We start from the raw sequence: 17,734 nt of genomic DNA, 5'->3' as shown, positions 1-17,734 counted from the left end.
TGATAATTAAGGATGGGGTCAGGGTGAGTTGTGGGAGGTTCTCCCCCCACATATATTTGCGGCCAAATGGCTTAAAATAAAAAAAGAAATTCGATCGATTTGGATTCAACCAAATCTCCTTCATGAAACACATAGAACCAATGGAAGAGAAGAGGGGCTCCGTTTGGAGCTCTGTGGCATCCATCTTGAAACTGCCTTTTCTATGAATGAATGGGACGCCCCAAGGCATCCTGTTCATTCCTAAAAAAGACAATGCTATCAGCACCCTGGGTTACTGGATTGGCAACCCGGGGTGCTAATAGCAATAATCACCCTTTCCAAGGGCTGGAACGGGTGGCAACGGCCCGGGGTCCAATTTAAAGGCCCGAGCATAGCCTTGTAACAGGTGATTATTGCTAAAGTTTAACAATTTCGGCATGCCCTGAGACAGCAGGACCTCCCACACTTGGCTAAAGAATTCAATAGCCAGAGGTGCCGGAGACTGTAAAGATTTCAAGAAGCGCTAGAAAACGCGGTGCCACCAATGTATGCTCCAGCCAGCAAGCTTGCTCAATAAACCACTAGTTCATCTATATTGCCCTATTTAAGAAAACCGGCTTCTAGGTTTTGGCACATAAGTGTTGATTTACCTACACCTAGTGGGAAAAACCTACTGGTTTTGGCTGATGGGAGCCGCAGAATGCCAATGCACACACCTTCATCTTCATGATGTGCCAATAGTACCCCCCTTTTGTACATTTCTGATAGTGTGGGATGATGAAAGGTACCGTTCTGTATTAGTTGTAATTGGTTGCCTCTGCTGTCAATGTATTGGAAAGAGTACCGGATGTCCAAAGCTTAACAAAGCTTTGCTCATGTTGCTTCCGTTTTTATGTCTGTTTAAAGCATGGGCATATTTTGTGGTAAGTAGTTCTAATTGTTATTACCTTTGATGATTTCAACAATATTGCTGTTCTTTCATCCTGAGATACATTTGTTGGAGCATTTGAGGCTGCACTCAATATATAACATCCAATTTCATCCTCCCCCTCCCCTATTTGTCCCCCCCAGCACTATCTGAAATGTTGTCAGGCCTAGTGTGATAGTCGCTTGTTTTGTTCCTCCCCTCCCTTTCTGCACCCCTCTCCCTCACCTTTTGTTAATCTCCGGCTCTACCAGAAATGTCGTCTGGCCTATTACGGTAGTCGCATGTCTGTTTCCATTTCCTCCCACTCTCCCCCTCCCTTCCCTATCTATGTCTTAGCTCTTGTAATATCTGAAATTTCGTCAGGCCTAGCACGGTAGTCGCCTGTCTGTTTCCATTTCCATCCCACTCTCCCCCTCCCTTCCTTATCTCTGTCTTAGCTCTTGCATCTGAAATGTCATCAGGCCGCGTACGATAGTTAATTTTGATAGTTAATTTCACATTCTTATTGTTCATGGCCTGTAATGGCCTGTAATAACGTCATTGTATTTTCCCTTGTTCCCTCCCTTGCCGTGAAGCACTTTGAAACACATTGGCCCTCATTATGATACCGATGCTAAACCATGGCTCTATTAGCACCATGGTTGGTGCCGGTATCGTTATATGTCCGCCATGGTGAAATGGGGAAATACCGCCCCATTCCAAGGTTGGCGGGGCAGTATTTCCCCATTTCCCCATGACCCTTCCCCATTCCCATTTTTGCCCCATAGGGCATAATGGGAATGGTGAAGGCGCTAAGTACGGTACCGCAAATTGCGGTACCATACTTCCCGCGAAGGTCCCTTTGCGGGTCCCTACTTTAACGGCTGGTCTAGACCAGCCATTAAGGTCGGGTCCCGCAAAGGGACCTCGTAATTAGGCGCTAATGGGTTAACAGCGCCGCAGCCTTTTACGGCGCTGTTAACCCATTAGCGCCATGGTCGTAATGAGGCCCATTGTGTATAGTCGCTATATAAGTAAACGATCATATCATATCATATCAATACGTATTGTCTTCCCCAGTGGATTTTATCGAATGCATTTGCAATATTTGTGGCAGAAAAACAGGATATCACATTAAATCCTAGTGGCACCACATTGTTCTTTCCAAGAAGGTTTATATCAAATTCTATTCTATTAGATAAACGTTGCTCTGGTGCAAGCATAATTTATCATTGTGGCAAACATTGCCCTGGTGCAAAAAAGTCATTAAAGAAGTTAATTTCCGGGTCCCGATGACCGGAAACAGTGGCAGTAAAAATAGTGGCAAACTTTTAGCACCATGTTTTCTGGTCAGTGGGATTTTCTTCATTTGGCAGGTGGAACTGCATAACAGACTTATTGTGTCCACCTCTCTTTCAGGTTTGTCAGCCAAATCCGCTTGGTTTTCAACCAGCATGTAGTTTCATGCTGGTGGAAAACCAATGGATTCATATGGATTCCACCTGACGTTTCCCTGGTAAAAGCAGGCAGATTCCATAGGAGTCAGAGGCATTAACAGTTTTCCAAGCACGTAGTGGAAAAGTAACGATTAAAGGCTATATTACCTGTCTTTAACTCTTTATGTTTCCACTACTTGATGGGAAGGATCAACATTGCATGGAGGGGATCCTTTTGCCCAAAAGTGCAAATGGACATAGTCCCCTCTGTGCAATTTGGGAAAATAGCACCCTCAGGTTTTATTTGTTTGCTCTGGGGCAATTTTTGGGCTAATGCTAAATTACACTCGTTCTGGTATCAAATTTCTCTAAAGAGGCCTCTGATGTTTTGAGACCAATCATCACATCAAATCCAGCTTGTGGGAGGTATTTCCAGAGTCGGGATCTCCCGGTAGATAACTGCTGGCTACGTGGGATGGCACCGAGTGTGAACGTCAGCAGCGGGGGCGCGGCACCAACAGAACGATCCTGGGAAATCAAGCATTATTCAATGGAGATGAGAGCTCCCGTGGAAATGAAATTTGGAGATAATGACGGATATACGCTTAATGGCATTATACAGAACTTCCAGCCGCTAATGAAGTTACCGAACTAGCGCGCATTCATCAAACGCGCTCTACATGGCAGTGATAAAAATAGCAGCTGCCGGATTTCCTCTCCGTGTCTGCTTTTGTGGAGTTTTGAAATATGATGTGTGGCTTTCACGAAGACCCTTCCTGTGTGTTAACCCCCCATTTGCTCACAGTTTTTTTTTTTTTACTGCAATCCATTTTATTGTCATTCTCCTTATGGAGATTTGTAAACAGGGTTCTATAGTTTGTGAACAGGGTTCTATGATTTGGACACCCAAAACCAAAAACAGCTGAAACCTAATGAACCGAAACCAGGATACCCCAATGAAATTACGCATTTCAAAACAATAAACCATACAAGGATATGAACCCAGCCATACCAACATACCCATCGTAGAGAAGCGCACAGGCCACTCCCATCACTAACACTACTAAAAATGTCCCGTATCCTAAATACTCACCCTCACCCACGAAACAAAACACACACATACCTCAATCACAGCAGACGCTTGAAACCAGCTCAAACTGCACACACTCTGCAAAACCCAACTCAACCCAACACATTACAGAAAAAGAAACCATAGACACGCAAACCAACTCATATACACACATGCACCAAAACACTGCCAAACCCTTACAAGCTAAAAGCAAACACAACACACAGTGGGCCGCATTACAAGTTTGCCGATCCGAACGGTACCGGTAAGCTTGCCAGTACCATTGTATCCGGACCGGCAAACTCGCAAACTCTGAGTTGTGCCGCGGGTGACCTTGTGGAATGAAAGGTACTCGTCAGCACAGCATGCCTGTAGCACCGGCACGGTAATGAACCGTGCTGGTGCTACAGGCATCCCCATTCCCATTGAGCCCTATAAATGGGAATGGGGATCTACCGGTTCCGGCACCCGCGAAAGGGCAGTTACCGGGTCCAGCGGGACCAGACTACCCTGGTAATTGCCCATTCGCGGGTGCCAGATTTTTTCAGAAGTTTGGCGGCAGCCTGCCGGTTTTACTGGCAAGGCTACCGCCAAACTCCCAGGTCAAGTGTCCGTTTTCCCCCCAACTGAAGGTACTAACACCACACAAAAAGCTCTCTCGCGCTCTCCCTCTCCATCCCACTAACTAACCCTCCCGAGCTCTCCTTCCTTTTCAGACCCGCCTGAGAGCGCCTGGAGACCATGAAAATGGCAGCTGTGCACGCTGTGAATCACAATAGCATAACATCACAAAGGTTCTAATCCACCGCCATTATTTTGTAAATATCGTACCTGACCGTTCACGTCTCTGTTTCTCAGACCGTTTTCTGCACCCAAAATCTTTTCTTTAGAACCGCAAGAATGGAGCACATCGAGCACTTTTTTGGGGAGGCTTGAACCCCATCGTGTGTGGCTAAAAGTGCGCTCAATCGTGCATGCTGCTGAATTATTGCATTGTTGGGAGTTAGCAGAGGCGGCTGTTTAGTAGTTTCAGCCCACGGATTGCTCTCTGCAGAGGCTGCTGTCCCAACGCCCTTTCAGGACGCGGACAGGTCCCAGCTTTGGTTGGCAGTCACCTCCAGAGGCATGCAGACGTTACGATGCTGGTGGCGGATAAGGGTGCACGCATGGTTTGCAATATTTTCATCGGATGTGTCGGGCAGCTGCTGTGGACGCCTTTCAGCGCAGAAACGCCGCCTGCAGTCCCTGAGAGTTTCAGGACCCTGGACAGCTCCTTGCTGTGCAGAACTAGTCGCACACGAAGCCACGTAGGTCAGATGCTGGTGGACGATGCAAAGCGCTCAGGATCTGATCACAAAAAGTGGAACAGTGAGGGGCAACTCAGCCTGGCTGACGGGTAATTTTGCCCAACTCACTGAGTCATTCGCATTCAGACCCGCACTGACAGACACGTGCAAACATGCCATGGAACGGAGTGACCTCTGCTGAAACACCATCCGCCGTCATAATGACAAGTGCAAGAAACACATTTTGCACTTTTTGGCCAGTCAAAATATCCATGCTAAAATGCCCGTCAATCACCATTGCAAACTTGCCGGTGACCGGTGCCATGTTTGTGTGATCCTGATCAAGTGTGCAGCTCTGGATCTCTGGCTCTGGTCTGGGGGCAAGGGTGCACATCCCTTAACCCAAACCAGGGATGAGCGACACGAAAGACAACCACCCACAGCCCCACGCTCAGCTGGACAGGAAGGGGCTAGGCAACATGCAATTTAAGTGCTATTAAGAACAGGAGATTGGCTACAACCTGAGTTCCTACCTCCTTTCCCACTCTGGGACACAGACACCACGGTGGAGTATTTAGGGTTCCCAACTAGACCCGAACAAGAGCCCTGAGACTAAAAGAGACCCTTTATCATTCCATACACAACTCATAATAACTCAATCATCATTTCCCACCCCAAAGAAACACATGCACCGCTGCCCTGAGTTCCCTCACAGGGGTGTGCCCCTCCCATCAAGCCCACCCTCTTTTAAAAGGGTCAAGGGTAGACCCTTAGAGTGGAACTGATGGAACGCACCCCTACATCATTCCTGGCAACCCCTAGTGTGGAGGAGGGCCAGGAGATGACTCCAGTGGGTGTTTAAATCCCAGCAGGTGGCATTTGGCGAGGCCACCACTTCTCCCTTCCCTCTCATGGCAGGTTACACCACAACACCTCCATAACCACGCCTTCCCTAAAGGCCCTACCCATATCTATACACATTCCCAACTTAAGTAGTCACATGCCGAATCCTCTTAATAACTGTAACCAAAAATAACGAAAACCAGCACTACACACCTACACCTACACATTCACACTTAAACACACACAAATATAAATACATTTCAAACAACACTAAACACACATTTACACTATATTACGTGGTGGTGGCTGCTGCAGTCAGCCAACCCTTTTTTCAGTATCTGTGGTGCTCTATAGATGTCTGGATGTGGATGGGATCTGCCCTGGGCATTGTCCTCCTGCTGGTGGTTGTTGTCCAGTCCACCACATGGCGCAGCACCTCATCACATGTAGTTCGGTCTTTCAGGTGTTCCCGTCCGCCACGCGGGGCTGCCTGCTCACTGTTGCATCCCCGGAAGTCACAAGGATCTTCTTTGGTGGCCCTGTGCGCCTGTTGTGGTTCTTCGCACCGGGGCCATTCCCTGGGGGGCAATCACCATCAAGGTCGCACTCCACAGTACCCTCGCTATTCTCTCCAGTGGCCACATGCCCTGAGGGGGTGCCGTCATTCAGCGCTATCCATTATCATGGATTTCCTGCCTGGTAGGGACATTAGTATAGCCCCGGATCTTTTACAAACCTAGCAACACCCCTGGGGTACAGAAGTGAAACGGTTTCTCTTTCCTGCCCTGCTGAATGCCACTGAGCCAAAACAACCTGGTCGTCTGTGGGTCTTGGATTGCACTTGTACGTCTACTCTGGTAGGCCTTGTCTCTTTCCCATTCTTTTTGTTTAACTTTTGCTTCCAATTTTCTCTCACCACTCGTGCTGGTGGAAGTCTTGTGCATTTTCCACCTTTTTCATGCAGACAGATGTGATGTCATTCCCAAGTGTCCCAGTGACCAGTAGTAACCCCTAATGATTGTATTTTATTAAATGTATAAAGCGCCTTTCGCTAAAGGCGCTGAAACATAAAAGAATTCAGAAACGGCACAATCAAAATGATACAAATGAGTAGAGATTACGTCTGGTTTTGTTATTTCAAGAAGCAAGAAACGAAAGAAGTTAAAGTTTAAGATTTGTTTGAGACAGACGAAGAGAAGAAGAGGAGCGAGAGGGGAAGAGCGTTCCAATGGTTAGGAGCCAAAAGAGAAAAAGAGTGGAAATGGGATGAGGCAGAAGGGGGGCGTGGGAAGAGTTAGGAGAAACAGATTCTGAGAAGGTAAAGGACGCGAAGGGACATAGAACGAGAGTAGGCAAGAGAGGTAGGGCGGGCCAGACCATGAGTGCATTTGAAGACAATCGAGAGAAAGTGATACAAAAGACAAGCTTCAAAACGAAGTAAGGATATTGAAAGCAGGGAAGATGTAACAGGGAATCAAAGGGGCAAAGAAAACAGCAGACAAACAGAAAAATTATAGATGGAATGGAAAGGGAAAAGGTGGCAAGCAGGGAGACCAAGCAATAAAGGTGAACAGTATGCAATAGGGAAAAACTAGGGGAAAACAAAGCCGTTTACTGGTGTGAAAAGAAAGGTAAGTACAAGCACAGCGAATGGTATACAAAGCAAAGCTGCAAGAGCGGGCAATGGAGGATGTACGAAGGGAAAAGGAAAGGGAAGGATCAAAGATAACGCCTAGGTTGCACAGGGGGAAAGCTTAAAGAGGGAGGAGGTGGCATAGGAGAGATAGTTGAAGAGGGAAAATACAAGACCTCAGTTTTTGAGGGATTGAGATGTAGAAAATGGGAGGCCATCCAGTACTGAACAGCTAGAAGACAGAGACAGTGGTGTGGAGTGTGGAGTCAAAGGAAGAGAAAGAAAGAAAGATCTGGGTGTCATCAGCGTAAAGATGGAAAGAAAGGTGAAAGGAGGAAATAAGAGCAGAGAGAGGAGCAGCTTAGAGAAAAAAAGAGGGCCAAGTACCAAGCCTTGGGGGACACCATAAAGAAGAGGAAGTGAAGAAGAAGAGTGTCCAGCCTAGGTAAAAGAATAAGTCTGTTTGCGAGAGATAGAAGCGCAACCATTCAAGAGCAGACCCAGAAATATCTAAAGTGGAAAGAGAGGAATTAAGAAGAGTGTGGTCCACAATGTCAAACGCCGCAGACAGATCGGGAAGAATAAGAATAGAAGAAAGCTTAGAGTAGTGGGCTGTGAGAAGAGAATTAGAAACATGAAGAAGAGCAGTTTCCGTAGAGTGAGACGGGTGGAAACCAGACTGCAAGGAAGGAAGCAGTGAATGAAGACTCAAGTAACGGGTTACCGGGTGCAGGCGGCCCATTCAAAACTGTTGGAAAGAAAGGGTAGAAGAGCAATAGGGTGGAAATTAGCTGGGGAGACCAATCAAGATAAGGATATTTAGGATAGAGAGAATAAGTACATGTTTGAAAGCTGCAGGAAAGCAAGAATTTACAAGGGAGGAGTTATCAAGAGAAGTAAGATACGGAAGAAGACGGGATATACTTGAGGAATAAGAGAAGAAGGGAGAGGGTCAGAGGCAAAGGCAATAGGATGAGAACAACTCTAGAGGGCAGAATTTCAAGGCACATAAGAAACTTATGCAAAAGAGTAAAGTGAAAAAGGAGGAGAAATGGAGCAGAAGGAGAGGAAGAAGGAGTACAAGCCAGACAGAGGTTATCTACTTTAGACATAAAGTAGTTTGTGAAATAATAAGAAGAAAGGGATGAGAATGGAGAAGATCAGGGGCTTTTGGAGAGAGGATATTGTTCAGAAGCCAGTAGAGACGAGGAGGGCGGTGGAATAGAGAAAGTGTAGTAAGAGAGGATAGTCAGAGAAGTAAGATTTCTTGGCAATGAGGAAAGCAGAATCAAAGGAAGGGTGCAGCGTTGAACTTGTGGCAAGATGGGGAGGGGAGGGAGAGTTTTTCCAATTCCGCTTAGCTTTATGCAAGCTGCAGCGAAGGGAGATTACACTCGGAGTGAGCCAAGACTGTGAAGATTTACAAGTAGGAGGAAAAGGATGGAAAGGGAAAGTAGAGTCCAACACAGATCATGCAGATGAGTGTAGGGTACTAGAAGCTAAGTCAGGAGAAAGGGGAGAGAACATGGACATTTAAGGAAGGGAAGAACTCAGTAACAAAAGGAAAGATGGGGAATCAAAAGAAGAAAGATTACGATGCATAAAGATAGTCAGAGGAGGAACAGGAGGGAGGGAAGCCAAAAGAGAGAAAAAGAGAAGTGATCAGACGCATGAAAGGATGAAAAAGAGATAAGGGAAGAGGTGAAAAAGAAGAAAATTGCTTATTTTAAAACCACAACTCATTTGAAATGCTCACCACCTTTGCCCAGTATCTCTTCTATAGCCTACCTCAAGAACCCTGTTCACCCATACGCTCGACAGGTGTAAGTCTGCACATCTCGTTGATCGATTTCCAATGCCGATCCTGAATCATCTCAAACCTCATAAGGGTTACTTGCTCTAGTCAATTCTCAACGTTTTTTTAGTTGTGGTGTCCTTAACTGGACAAAATACTCCAAGTGAGCCTACCTGCCCAGTATCTGGGTTCATCCCATAGACTCTGGGTTTTTACACTTTTCCCCTGGTCTCCGAGGAAGAGCGTGGCGTCTCTGGGATTTGTAGCCCTTCCAGTAACTCGATGTGATTGGCTACAGACAGACAGATAGTAGCCAATCACAATGAGGTATGGGCAGATGAGCAAAAATCTCGCTCAGATTGGTGTCATTTAACATTGATTTTTGTTTATCTGGGTGGCCTGGGGGCGAAGTCTCAGGGAAAACGGAGCAGGACGTCCGATTATGTCATCCTTCAAGTTTTTCTTTGGCAAATGTGGGCAGGTATGCAAGTGAGTCGTCACCAAGGATTCTTATCAACTAATGCAAAACTGGCACCGGGCACCAATATGTGTCAGATGCACCCTTAATCAGAAGATACACAGAGGAGGACCATTGCAGCCTGGCGATCAAGAGAACTGGACCCATAGCAGTCAGCTGAAGAAGGCCATGCATCATGATTGGTGGAGGTTGGAGTGTTCCACTCGGTAGACTCTGCAAGGGGAGCGGTGGAACTCACCACAGTGATGAACATGGACATTGGCTGCTCCTATTTAGGGCTGGTGCGATAGATCAGCTCAGGATGCGCTCCAAACCCGAGCAGGATGGGCTCCAAGAGAGATGATTCAATGGTTGAGGCTGCCTTTCGTCCCTGTGAGTCGGCCTGGGCTCACTTTTTACACAGTGGCTTGCCAGCTCCCACACATTGCCGTGTGATATTTGGAGAGGTTGGAGTGTTCCCCGGGATTTTCTTACATCTCAAATCCGTCTGCATTTCTTTTAAGACCTACACACTTGAAGGGAAGTTTGGGATTGTATGGGGTCATTATTGTTATGGGGGAAAAATCATACAAAAAGGGTCTTCAATTACTGCAGAAAGGTAGTAATGGAATGAGAGCAATGGAGGGGCGCTGTTGAGGCTGGTTAGAGGGGTAAGCAATAGGAGAAAGAGTGCTACACATCTGTGTGTGTCATGCAGAAAACACTTTATAAAACAAACTCTGCAGTACGATATCTCAGTAGGTTAATGAACGCCCTGCGGGATCTGTTTGTATCCTGCAGGTCACAGGTTTGGAACTGGGCAGGAAAAACCGATCCTTTCACCCTTCCTGTATTGAAAAACGAAGTCCTCTTGAAGAGGGCAATTGTGCGATTTCCTGCAGAATCCATCCGAGTCAGCAATTCCTTGCTCTGCTTTTCAACCTTTGGAGGTGGATAAAATGAGTACCGGTGCGGTGTGTAAAATTACAATATGAATTTCATTGCAGATATTTACACCTGAAAGGCACACACAGCCGGGTAGGGAGGGCCCAGCATGTGGCATGCACATTTTCATTGTCCTGAGTTCTATGAGTGCCACTGAAGTTATGAATGACACAAAAGGGAGTGCTCTTGGCTGACAGGGAAGGAGCTCAGAAGAACAAGTGATGCGGGGCAGAAACAATAAGACACACATCGCTCCAAAGCGTGTTCTTTTAAGGATTATTGTCAGCTGGAAAACAAGATTTAAAGTTGCTTTCCATTTGAAACAAACTGCCTACCTCCCCCAAAGGAACTGCTTGTTTATTTTGAACCTCCCCCGTCAGAAAAGGCTTTGAACTTTCAAACCCACTTTTTTTCTGTAACTTTCATCCCCTCGACATGAAACTGACAAACAAGTTCCTAAACAGTTTGAGAAGTGCGTCGAACACCTAACACTGAAAACGCAGGTGTTAGGAAGTTCTGCCACACGTGTGCTCTTGGGCCCACTCCTGGGGCTTCCATTGGGACAATACTGGGTCGCAACAATTACATGTGTGATGTGCACTGCACGAAAGGTCAGCCGTATGCTACTTGTCCTTCATGGGATATTTTTAATTCATAGTTACCCCAGCCAACCGTCTTTTCCTGTTGCAGAGGAGAGTGCAGGCGGGGCACTTTTCCTCTGGTGTAAGAGTTTTTTTCTGGCAGTCAAACAAGTGCATCGGTGGCTATGATTTCTCAATAGAGCAGAGATCTTAAAAAATGCAAACATGTCAAGTCTCCCGCAACTCGCGGGATTCTTCAGCAGGGGGAGACAAACTGCAATCACTCGCTCCCGCCTAAAATAATGAAACCCCCAATGCATTCCTATGGGGAAATTCTGTTCTCCTGCTTTCCGGAGTGAAATCTCCCTCCCACCTGGTCGAGAAACTTTGCCCGTCGGAAAATTAGCATTTTCTTGGGGAGAAGCAAAGCTAAAATGCTTTCAAGTTCTCAGGAGAATAGCTCAGGGGCAACGTGCTCGCCTTGGAAGCAAGAGGACATGGAGCAACTCTGGTGCAAACCCCAGGTCCGCCCTTACAAACCTCTGGGTATTAAGTGCGTTATAAACAACCAATCATATCAGGGAGTTTACATTTCAGGGAGGTTTGTGGGGTCGAACAGGGGTCAACAAACGCACCAGACTGAGTGAGGAGGAAACTTACATTTTATGCAGGGTGTAGGTAATTCTACAGGAAAGATCTGCAATCTTTGACTCTCCAGATGTTTTGGACTACAGTTCCCATCAGCCCCAGCCATCATACTCAATAGAGAGGGATCCGGGGAAGTCTGAAATATGTGTTGTGCCGGAAACTACAGATCTCTGTTCTACAGAATTTGTGCGGACCTGAACATTGTCAGGGCACTGCTCTAAAAACAAGGCCAGTTGAAAAGTTCATTGCTGCCAGGTGCCACTGCCAAGGCTTGCAGCTGCGGAAGCTGTGTAGGAGGAACAGAGGATCGTAAAAAAAGGGGTACCACAACTTTACATGGAAATACAGAAGTACAGTTACTCTTTATCCCAGAGGACCTAGTCACTGTTGAGAAGTCACAGTACTCCCGGTCTCGGGAGGATAGCTCAGTGGCAACGTGCTCGCCTTGGAACCAAGATGATACGGAGCAACACAGGTACGTTCCCTGGGTCCGTGCTTAGAAACCTCTGGGTATTAAGCGCGTTATAAATAACCTATCATATCGTATCATTATAATTAATAGTATTAGCTTCCTGGTGAGACGTACTGGTACCACGTCTTTCAAATCAGAGGAGTTTGGGTGCTCAGGACCAGTAAGTACCTGCCCATTTAAAGAACTGAAGGTCACCAAAGAGCACTTTTCAAATTGTGAGGCCTACTTAGAAGCTCACCTAACCTCTCCCGTGGTCGCAGTAATGGATGGTCACTCCCACAGGCTGGCCACCAGAAGTTTCTTCTACGGGAAGGGGTTTAATGAACACTGGACTTGGAGCAAGGCGTGACGGCACGGATCCGGGGGCCCCTTCACAGCAGTGTGGTGGGGGAGATACATCTAAGGGCTCAGAAGAGAGAGAGAGAGAGATGTAGTAACAGAGACTGAATGAAGAAAAGAAGACACAATACAATAGAGAGCGAGGTAAACATTGGATGGGAGGAACTGAGAGGAAGAGGCAGCGCGCCCGACACAGATTGAGTAGTAGGGATAGGTGAAAGAGACAGACAGAGTGAGCACAAGAAAAAGAGACAGTGAGGAAGGCACATACAGGGACTGACAGAGACAGGTGGAGGCATGAGGAAAGAAGGAATGAGCGTGGAAGGGGCGGGGGTAGAGGGTGGCAGAATGAACGTACCAGAGTAATGGAACATATAAGAGAGTGAGAGATCGAGGACGAGAGAGGCCATGTGTCGCAAGAGAGAACAGACTAAGCATCCGTGTGCTAACTTTTTAGGACAGGTGATCAAAGGGGGTGCGGTGGCTTACTGCGGGGGATCATCAAAAGCACAGGTGTATGTGATATGTTAGGTCTCACAATACGTTACCTAGCAGTAGAACTACTAGTCTTGCAGCCAGTGCTTAATTTGTAAGATAGTAAGTGCCAGGGCCCACCTATGTTCTAGCATGCTTGTGGCACGGGCGGCCAGTTCCCCACCATTGCTGCCACCGCCCACCGCTGCTCCTCACAATGTTGACATATTTGGGGTTACACTACAGCTCGCACCTGCTCATTGGGGTTGATGGATGCTCTGCCTGTCACCACTTCATAATCAATCTGAGTCTGAGACAATAAGTGCCAGGGCTCAGAAATAAGTGTCAGGGCTCAGCCCTGGCAACTGCGGCCACAAATTAAGCACTGCTTGCACCGGGAGGTACAGGGGCCTCTGGGTTCCCACAGGGAGCATAACCGGGTCCCAAGGCAATCCACCATGCGCACGCGCAGCCTTGAGAACACGCAGTGCTTCCTCAAGCTCTTGCATGTGCTTCCCTGTTCGAGCCTTGTATAAACAGAGGCCTCGGCGGCGCCCCCTTTCCAGCGCTGACAGCGCCGTGGTTCCCATCATGACTACAGCCTAGTTACTAAACAACCGGAAAATCCCGGCGGGTTCCTTGACAACACAAGTGAGTCAGGAGGCAGTCGCTATGGCAATCCTGACGGGGCAAAACCGAAGCATCTCCACCCTGCAATTATTTATGTGCAGAAAGCAGGCAGCCGTTTGCACAAGCCTATGAGCCAGGCAGAGTAGAGTCTGCAAAAGTGAGGGTGGGGGGGGGGCAGGTTGTTAGGGACTCTATCAATTCGTCCAAGCTTCTGCTCATCATGTCAAGTTATCTTTAGTGTCTGGTAACGCCTCGATTAACACTGAGGCGCTTTGACACCGCCCTGGAGAACACAAGCCACAACCGAAAGACTGCTTCCCTAGTGATAACACCTTGCAGCATTGTGCACCAGTGCCAAGTGCCTGTAGTGTGGTACCTGGTGTGTTGAGGAAATGGACAAGGGCTCCTCAAAGTCTGGGTGAAATCTTGTGTCTCAGGGAAGGAGGCATGTTCTTGTGAGGATGTGACAAGCTAACGCGCAGGGTTACAATATCTAGAGTTTTGCAAATTAGGATCTCAGAGGAGTGGCTGGGGTAATAATGTCGGTATTCAGAGACCAGCACACGGGACATTGTTGGATAGAAATCATTATGCATAGAACTAGTGACCTATTCTCCTCCCTCTGCAATGGCCTGCACACACTTGCATCTGCCCTGCAAGGTTTCCACACAACTCCGAGCCAATATTATTTGTCTCCACCCACGCTGCTAATGGCTTTGCTCACTCCTTTTCCTCGAAAGCCTCTAAACTTTACAAGACTCTCACAGCCCTCCCCGCGCTCCCATTCCTACCCTCCTTCTGAACACTGCCGCTCACGTCACCGGTTCTGCTCTCGACGACTTCTCCCCACCTCGCCAAATGAATCTGCACCCATCCTTCGCAGTGCCAACCCATCTTGTGCTCCTTACGACCCTTTTGCTCCTCAAACAGTCAAAGACTTTGGACCTCATTAGGAGTATGGCGGTAAGGCAACAACGGTGCCTGGTATCGCTACCGGCACCGTTGCTACCGTACTGCCATAATAGGATTTGTGCTTGCAGGTGCCCTTGCAGCCATCTGGTCTGACCAGGTGGCCGTACCGGCACCCGCGAGCAGAACATGATGGCAGCAACGGTACCGTTATAAACGGTACTGCTGCTACCATCCTCCCCATTCCCGTTGAACCCTATGCTGGCTCAAATGGGAATGGGGACATACCGGCTCCGGCAGCCGTGCAAGGGGAATTACCGGGTCTGTTGAGGTCGGAATGGCCCGGTGATTCCACTTTTGCGGTGCCGGAGCTGGAGCCGGACGCAAGTTTGTGGGTATCCTTGCCGGTAAAACCGGCAAGGCTACCTCCAACCTCATAATGAGGCCCTTTGTCTCAATCACCTGCCGGTATCTTTCTGAACTATCTAACCGCTCTTTCTGCTGGGCTCTTCCCTGCCTCCTTCAAATATGCCCCTGTCCTAACCCACTTGAAAAAACCCTCTGTTGCAGCAAACGTCCTGGCGAACTATGGCCCAGTGATCCCCATCCCCATTATTCAACTATCCTTGAGTGGGGGATCTTTGACCGGATCACGCAGTACCTTGAGGATGAAGGCCTGGGAGATCCACTTCAATCTGGCTTCCATAGGAAAAACACTGCACCGAGACTGCACTCATGCACATCGCAAACACCCTCTCTGATGCGCACCACTTTATCCCAGTTCCCAATGCCATCCTTACCCTCCCGTCTCCTATATCTTTCCACTTGCCCTTCTTGCTCCCTTACCCAGTGCTTGAGATATTGGGATACTCTTTGATAGCAACCTATGAATGCAACAATTCATTATTATGACCACCTATGCTGCTCTTATTAACCATCACAACCTTCAGAAAACGCATCCTCTTCTTACCACTCTATGAATACTCTACACTCCAGACCTCCTGCTCAGAAAGCTCATATACTGTTCATGTCGGCTCTTTCTCCTCCATTTCTAGTCTTTCCTCCCTTTCAACAAAATCCTCAACTTTTCTACCCACGTTCTCTGCAACCTACCTAGATCCTACCCCACTTCTACCTTCCGAAACTCTGCTGGTTAAGCTCTATGCACAAGTGCTCACTTTTCAAGTTGCTTCTCCTATTCTACAAAGCCATCAATGAACTTGCGCCTGAGTTTGACTGTCTGACTATATCTATCTCTCTAATCACTATGTCATTTCCTCCTCTGCACTCAACCTCACTCTCCCATGACCTCATGACTGTCGCTCATTTCCGCGCTTTCTCCCTACTCACCCCTCTCTATCGGAATCCACTGCCCATAACAATCAAAGCCATCCCAGCTGTAGACCTCTTCAAAGCCCGGCTCAAACTTTACTAACTTGCTGAAGAGGGAGCCTGCCCTGCTCTCCCCCATCCTCCCAACCTCACCACACCTTGCAGTGCTGTGTAATAATGTAATGTTGCAGGTTTGTACAGGACTCCTCTTGAGTTTGAGGTCCTTGCCCCAGGTTAATGTTATTTCTGTAAATCGCATTTTACCGATATCTTTATTGTTTGTTTTGCTTTGTCCCTGCACTATGTCTCAATCAGTTCACACCCTCAGAAACGGCCTCAACGCTCAACACGTGTTCTCATCTTTGAGCTATTGTAGAGGCAACTTTCCAGGGAATGCCTCTGCCATCTGTAAATGGGTTATTGTAGGTAATGCCATCCATTGTATGAAGCTTGTGAAACATGTCCTCTGACGCTTTGGCCAGTCATAATCTGTTAATGCAAAATAATGCTGTATTTGGCGTGGTGCCGTGTTAGGTAGCCATGGCTGCATTCGTTTGCATTGTTATGAACGCCGTCTAAAGCACACCTGCTGAAATCTCGAGATTACTTCAAAGAATTTTGGAACCAATGACCCTTCTACCTCCACCACAACACCTACATGATTGTCGTAGGATTAAGAAACCAAACCAGCCTTGAAAAAGACCCCTGGGGTCCAAACATGTGTCGGTAATAACAATTTAAGAATTGTAATGAACTGAAATGCCCAATTACATATCCATCACCTAAATGGCTGAGCATCAGTTTGTTTAGGGGAAGATACCTTTTGTATTTGCAGGGACGCTGCGCGGGGACTACATGAGTGTTGATCTTACAGGCTTCATATTGCATAAGGCACAGCCACAGGTCCTGTGAGCACGCAGTAATCCTCCAATATCTTTCCAAGATTTGTCAGCACATCTTCCAAGTGACTGCATACGCCCTTCTGCTTACTTAACAAGTACCCAGTGCTTAATGTGTGGGGGTGTTTACCAGGGCTGAGCCCTGGCACTTACTTTGGAGCCCCGGCACTTATTGTCTCAGACTCAGATTGATTATGAAGTGGTGACAGGCAGAGCATCCATCAACCCCAATGAGCAGGTGCGAGCTGCAGTTTAACCCCAAATGTATGACAATGTAGGGATCAGCTGTGGGCGGTGGCAGCAATGGTGGGGATCTGACCGCCCGCAGTGTCACAAGCGAACTTGAACATATGTGGGTCCTGCCACTTATTATCTTGCCAATGAAGCACTACGTGTAGCAACAACAAATCGCCAAGTTTCGCATTCATCAGCCTTAAGTTTACAATGACTCTTGCCTGCATGGATGGATGAGAGATGCAGATCTCTCAATCCAACCTAAAAAGACTGCATTATGTTTGGACAGAGGCAGAGTAGTCTGAAACACAAGACAACATGTCGCCATCTAGATATTTTTGCCTACAACTCCCATCAGCACCAGAAAACATAGTCGGTGGTGAAGAAACCCCTGGGGGGAGGGCAGGTTGGCTACCATGGTGTGGGGGTTACATCAAGCCTTGGGGGCAGTGTTGCTCTAATTAGGCAACCAGTCTCCAACACTTAAAAAAAACACATTTAACACACTCAATATTTTCAATAAGGCTTCCAGAGGAACATGCCATCTGCGTCTTCTGAGGCTGGGGGGCACGTGGGAGACGGCTGTGTGTGTGCCAGGGAATGTGTCGCCTTGGCAATGTGGACGGTGCACCAGGGCCTGTGCGTGCCCTGTTGTAAACAATGCAGAACGCAGCGGACTCTGCGCTGAAGGCTTGAGGCTGCACAGGCCTGCAGCCGGCAGCTGTTTGCGGGATGACTAATAGGGCATTGATTCTGGAGAAGCGGGCCCTTGAAACCTGTGGGCTTGCAGGCCTCTCTAGTCTGCCCTCTACACCGTGCTGTGGCCAGGTGATCTAGAATCCACACCGTGAGGTCAGATGCAGAGG

This window comes from Ambystoma mexicanum, chromosome 2p, assembly GCF_040938575.1.
Source record: "Ambystoma mexicanum isolate Mex_15411 chromosome 2p, UKY_AmexF1_1, whole genome shotgun sequence".
NCBI classification, from domain to species: Eukaryota; Metazoa; Chordata; class Amphibia; order Caudata; family Ambystomatidae; genus Ambystoma; species Ambystoma mexicanum.
The sequence above is the reverse complement of the archived record's forward strand: the minus strand, read 5'-3'. Positions refer to the sequence as shown.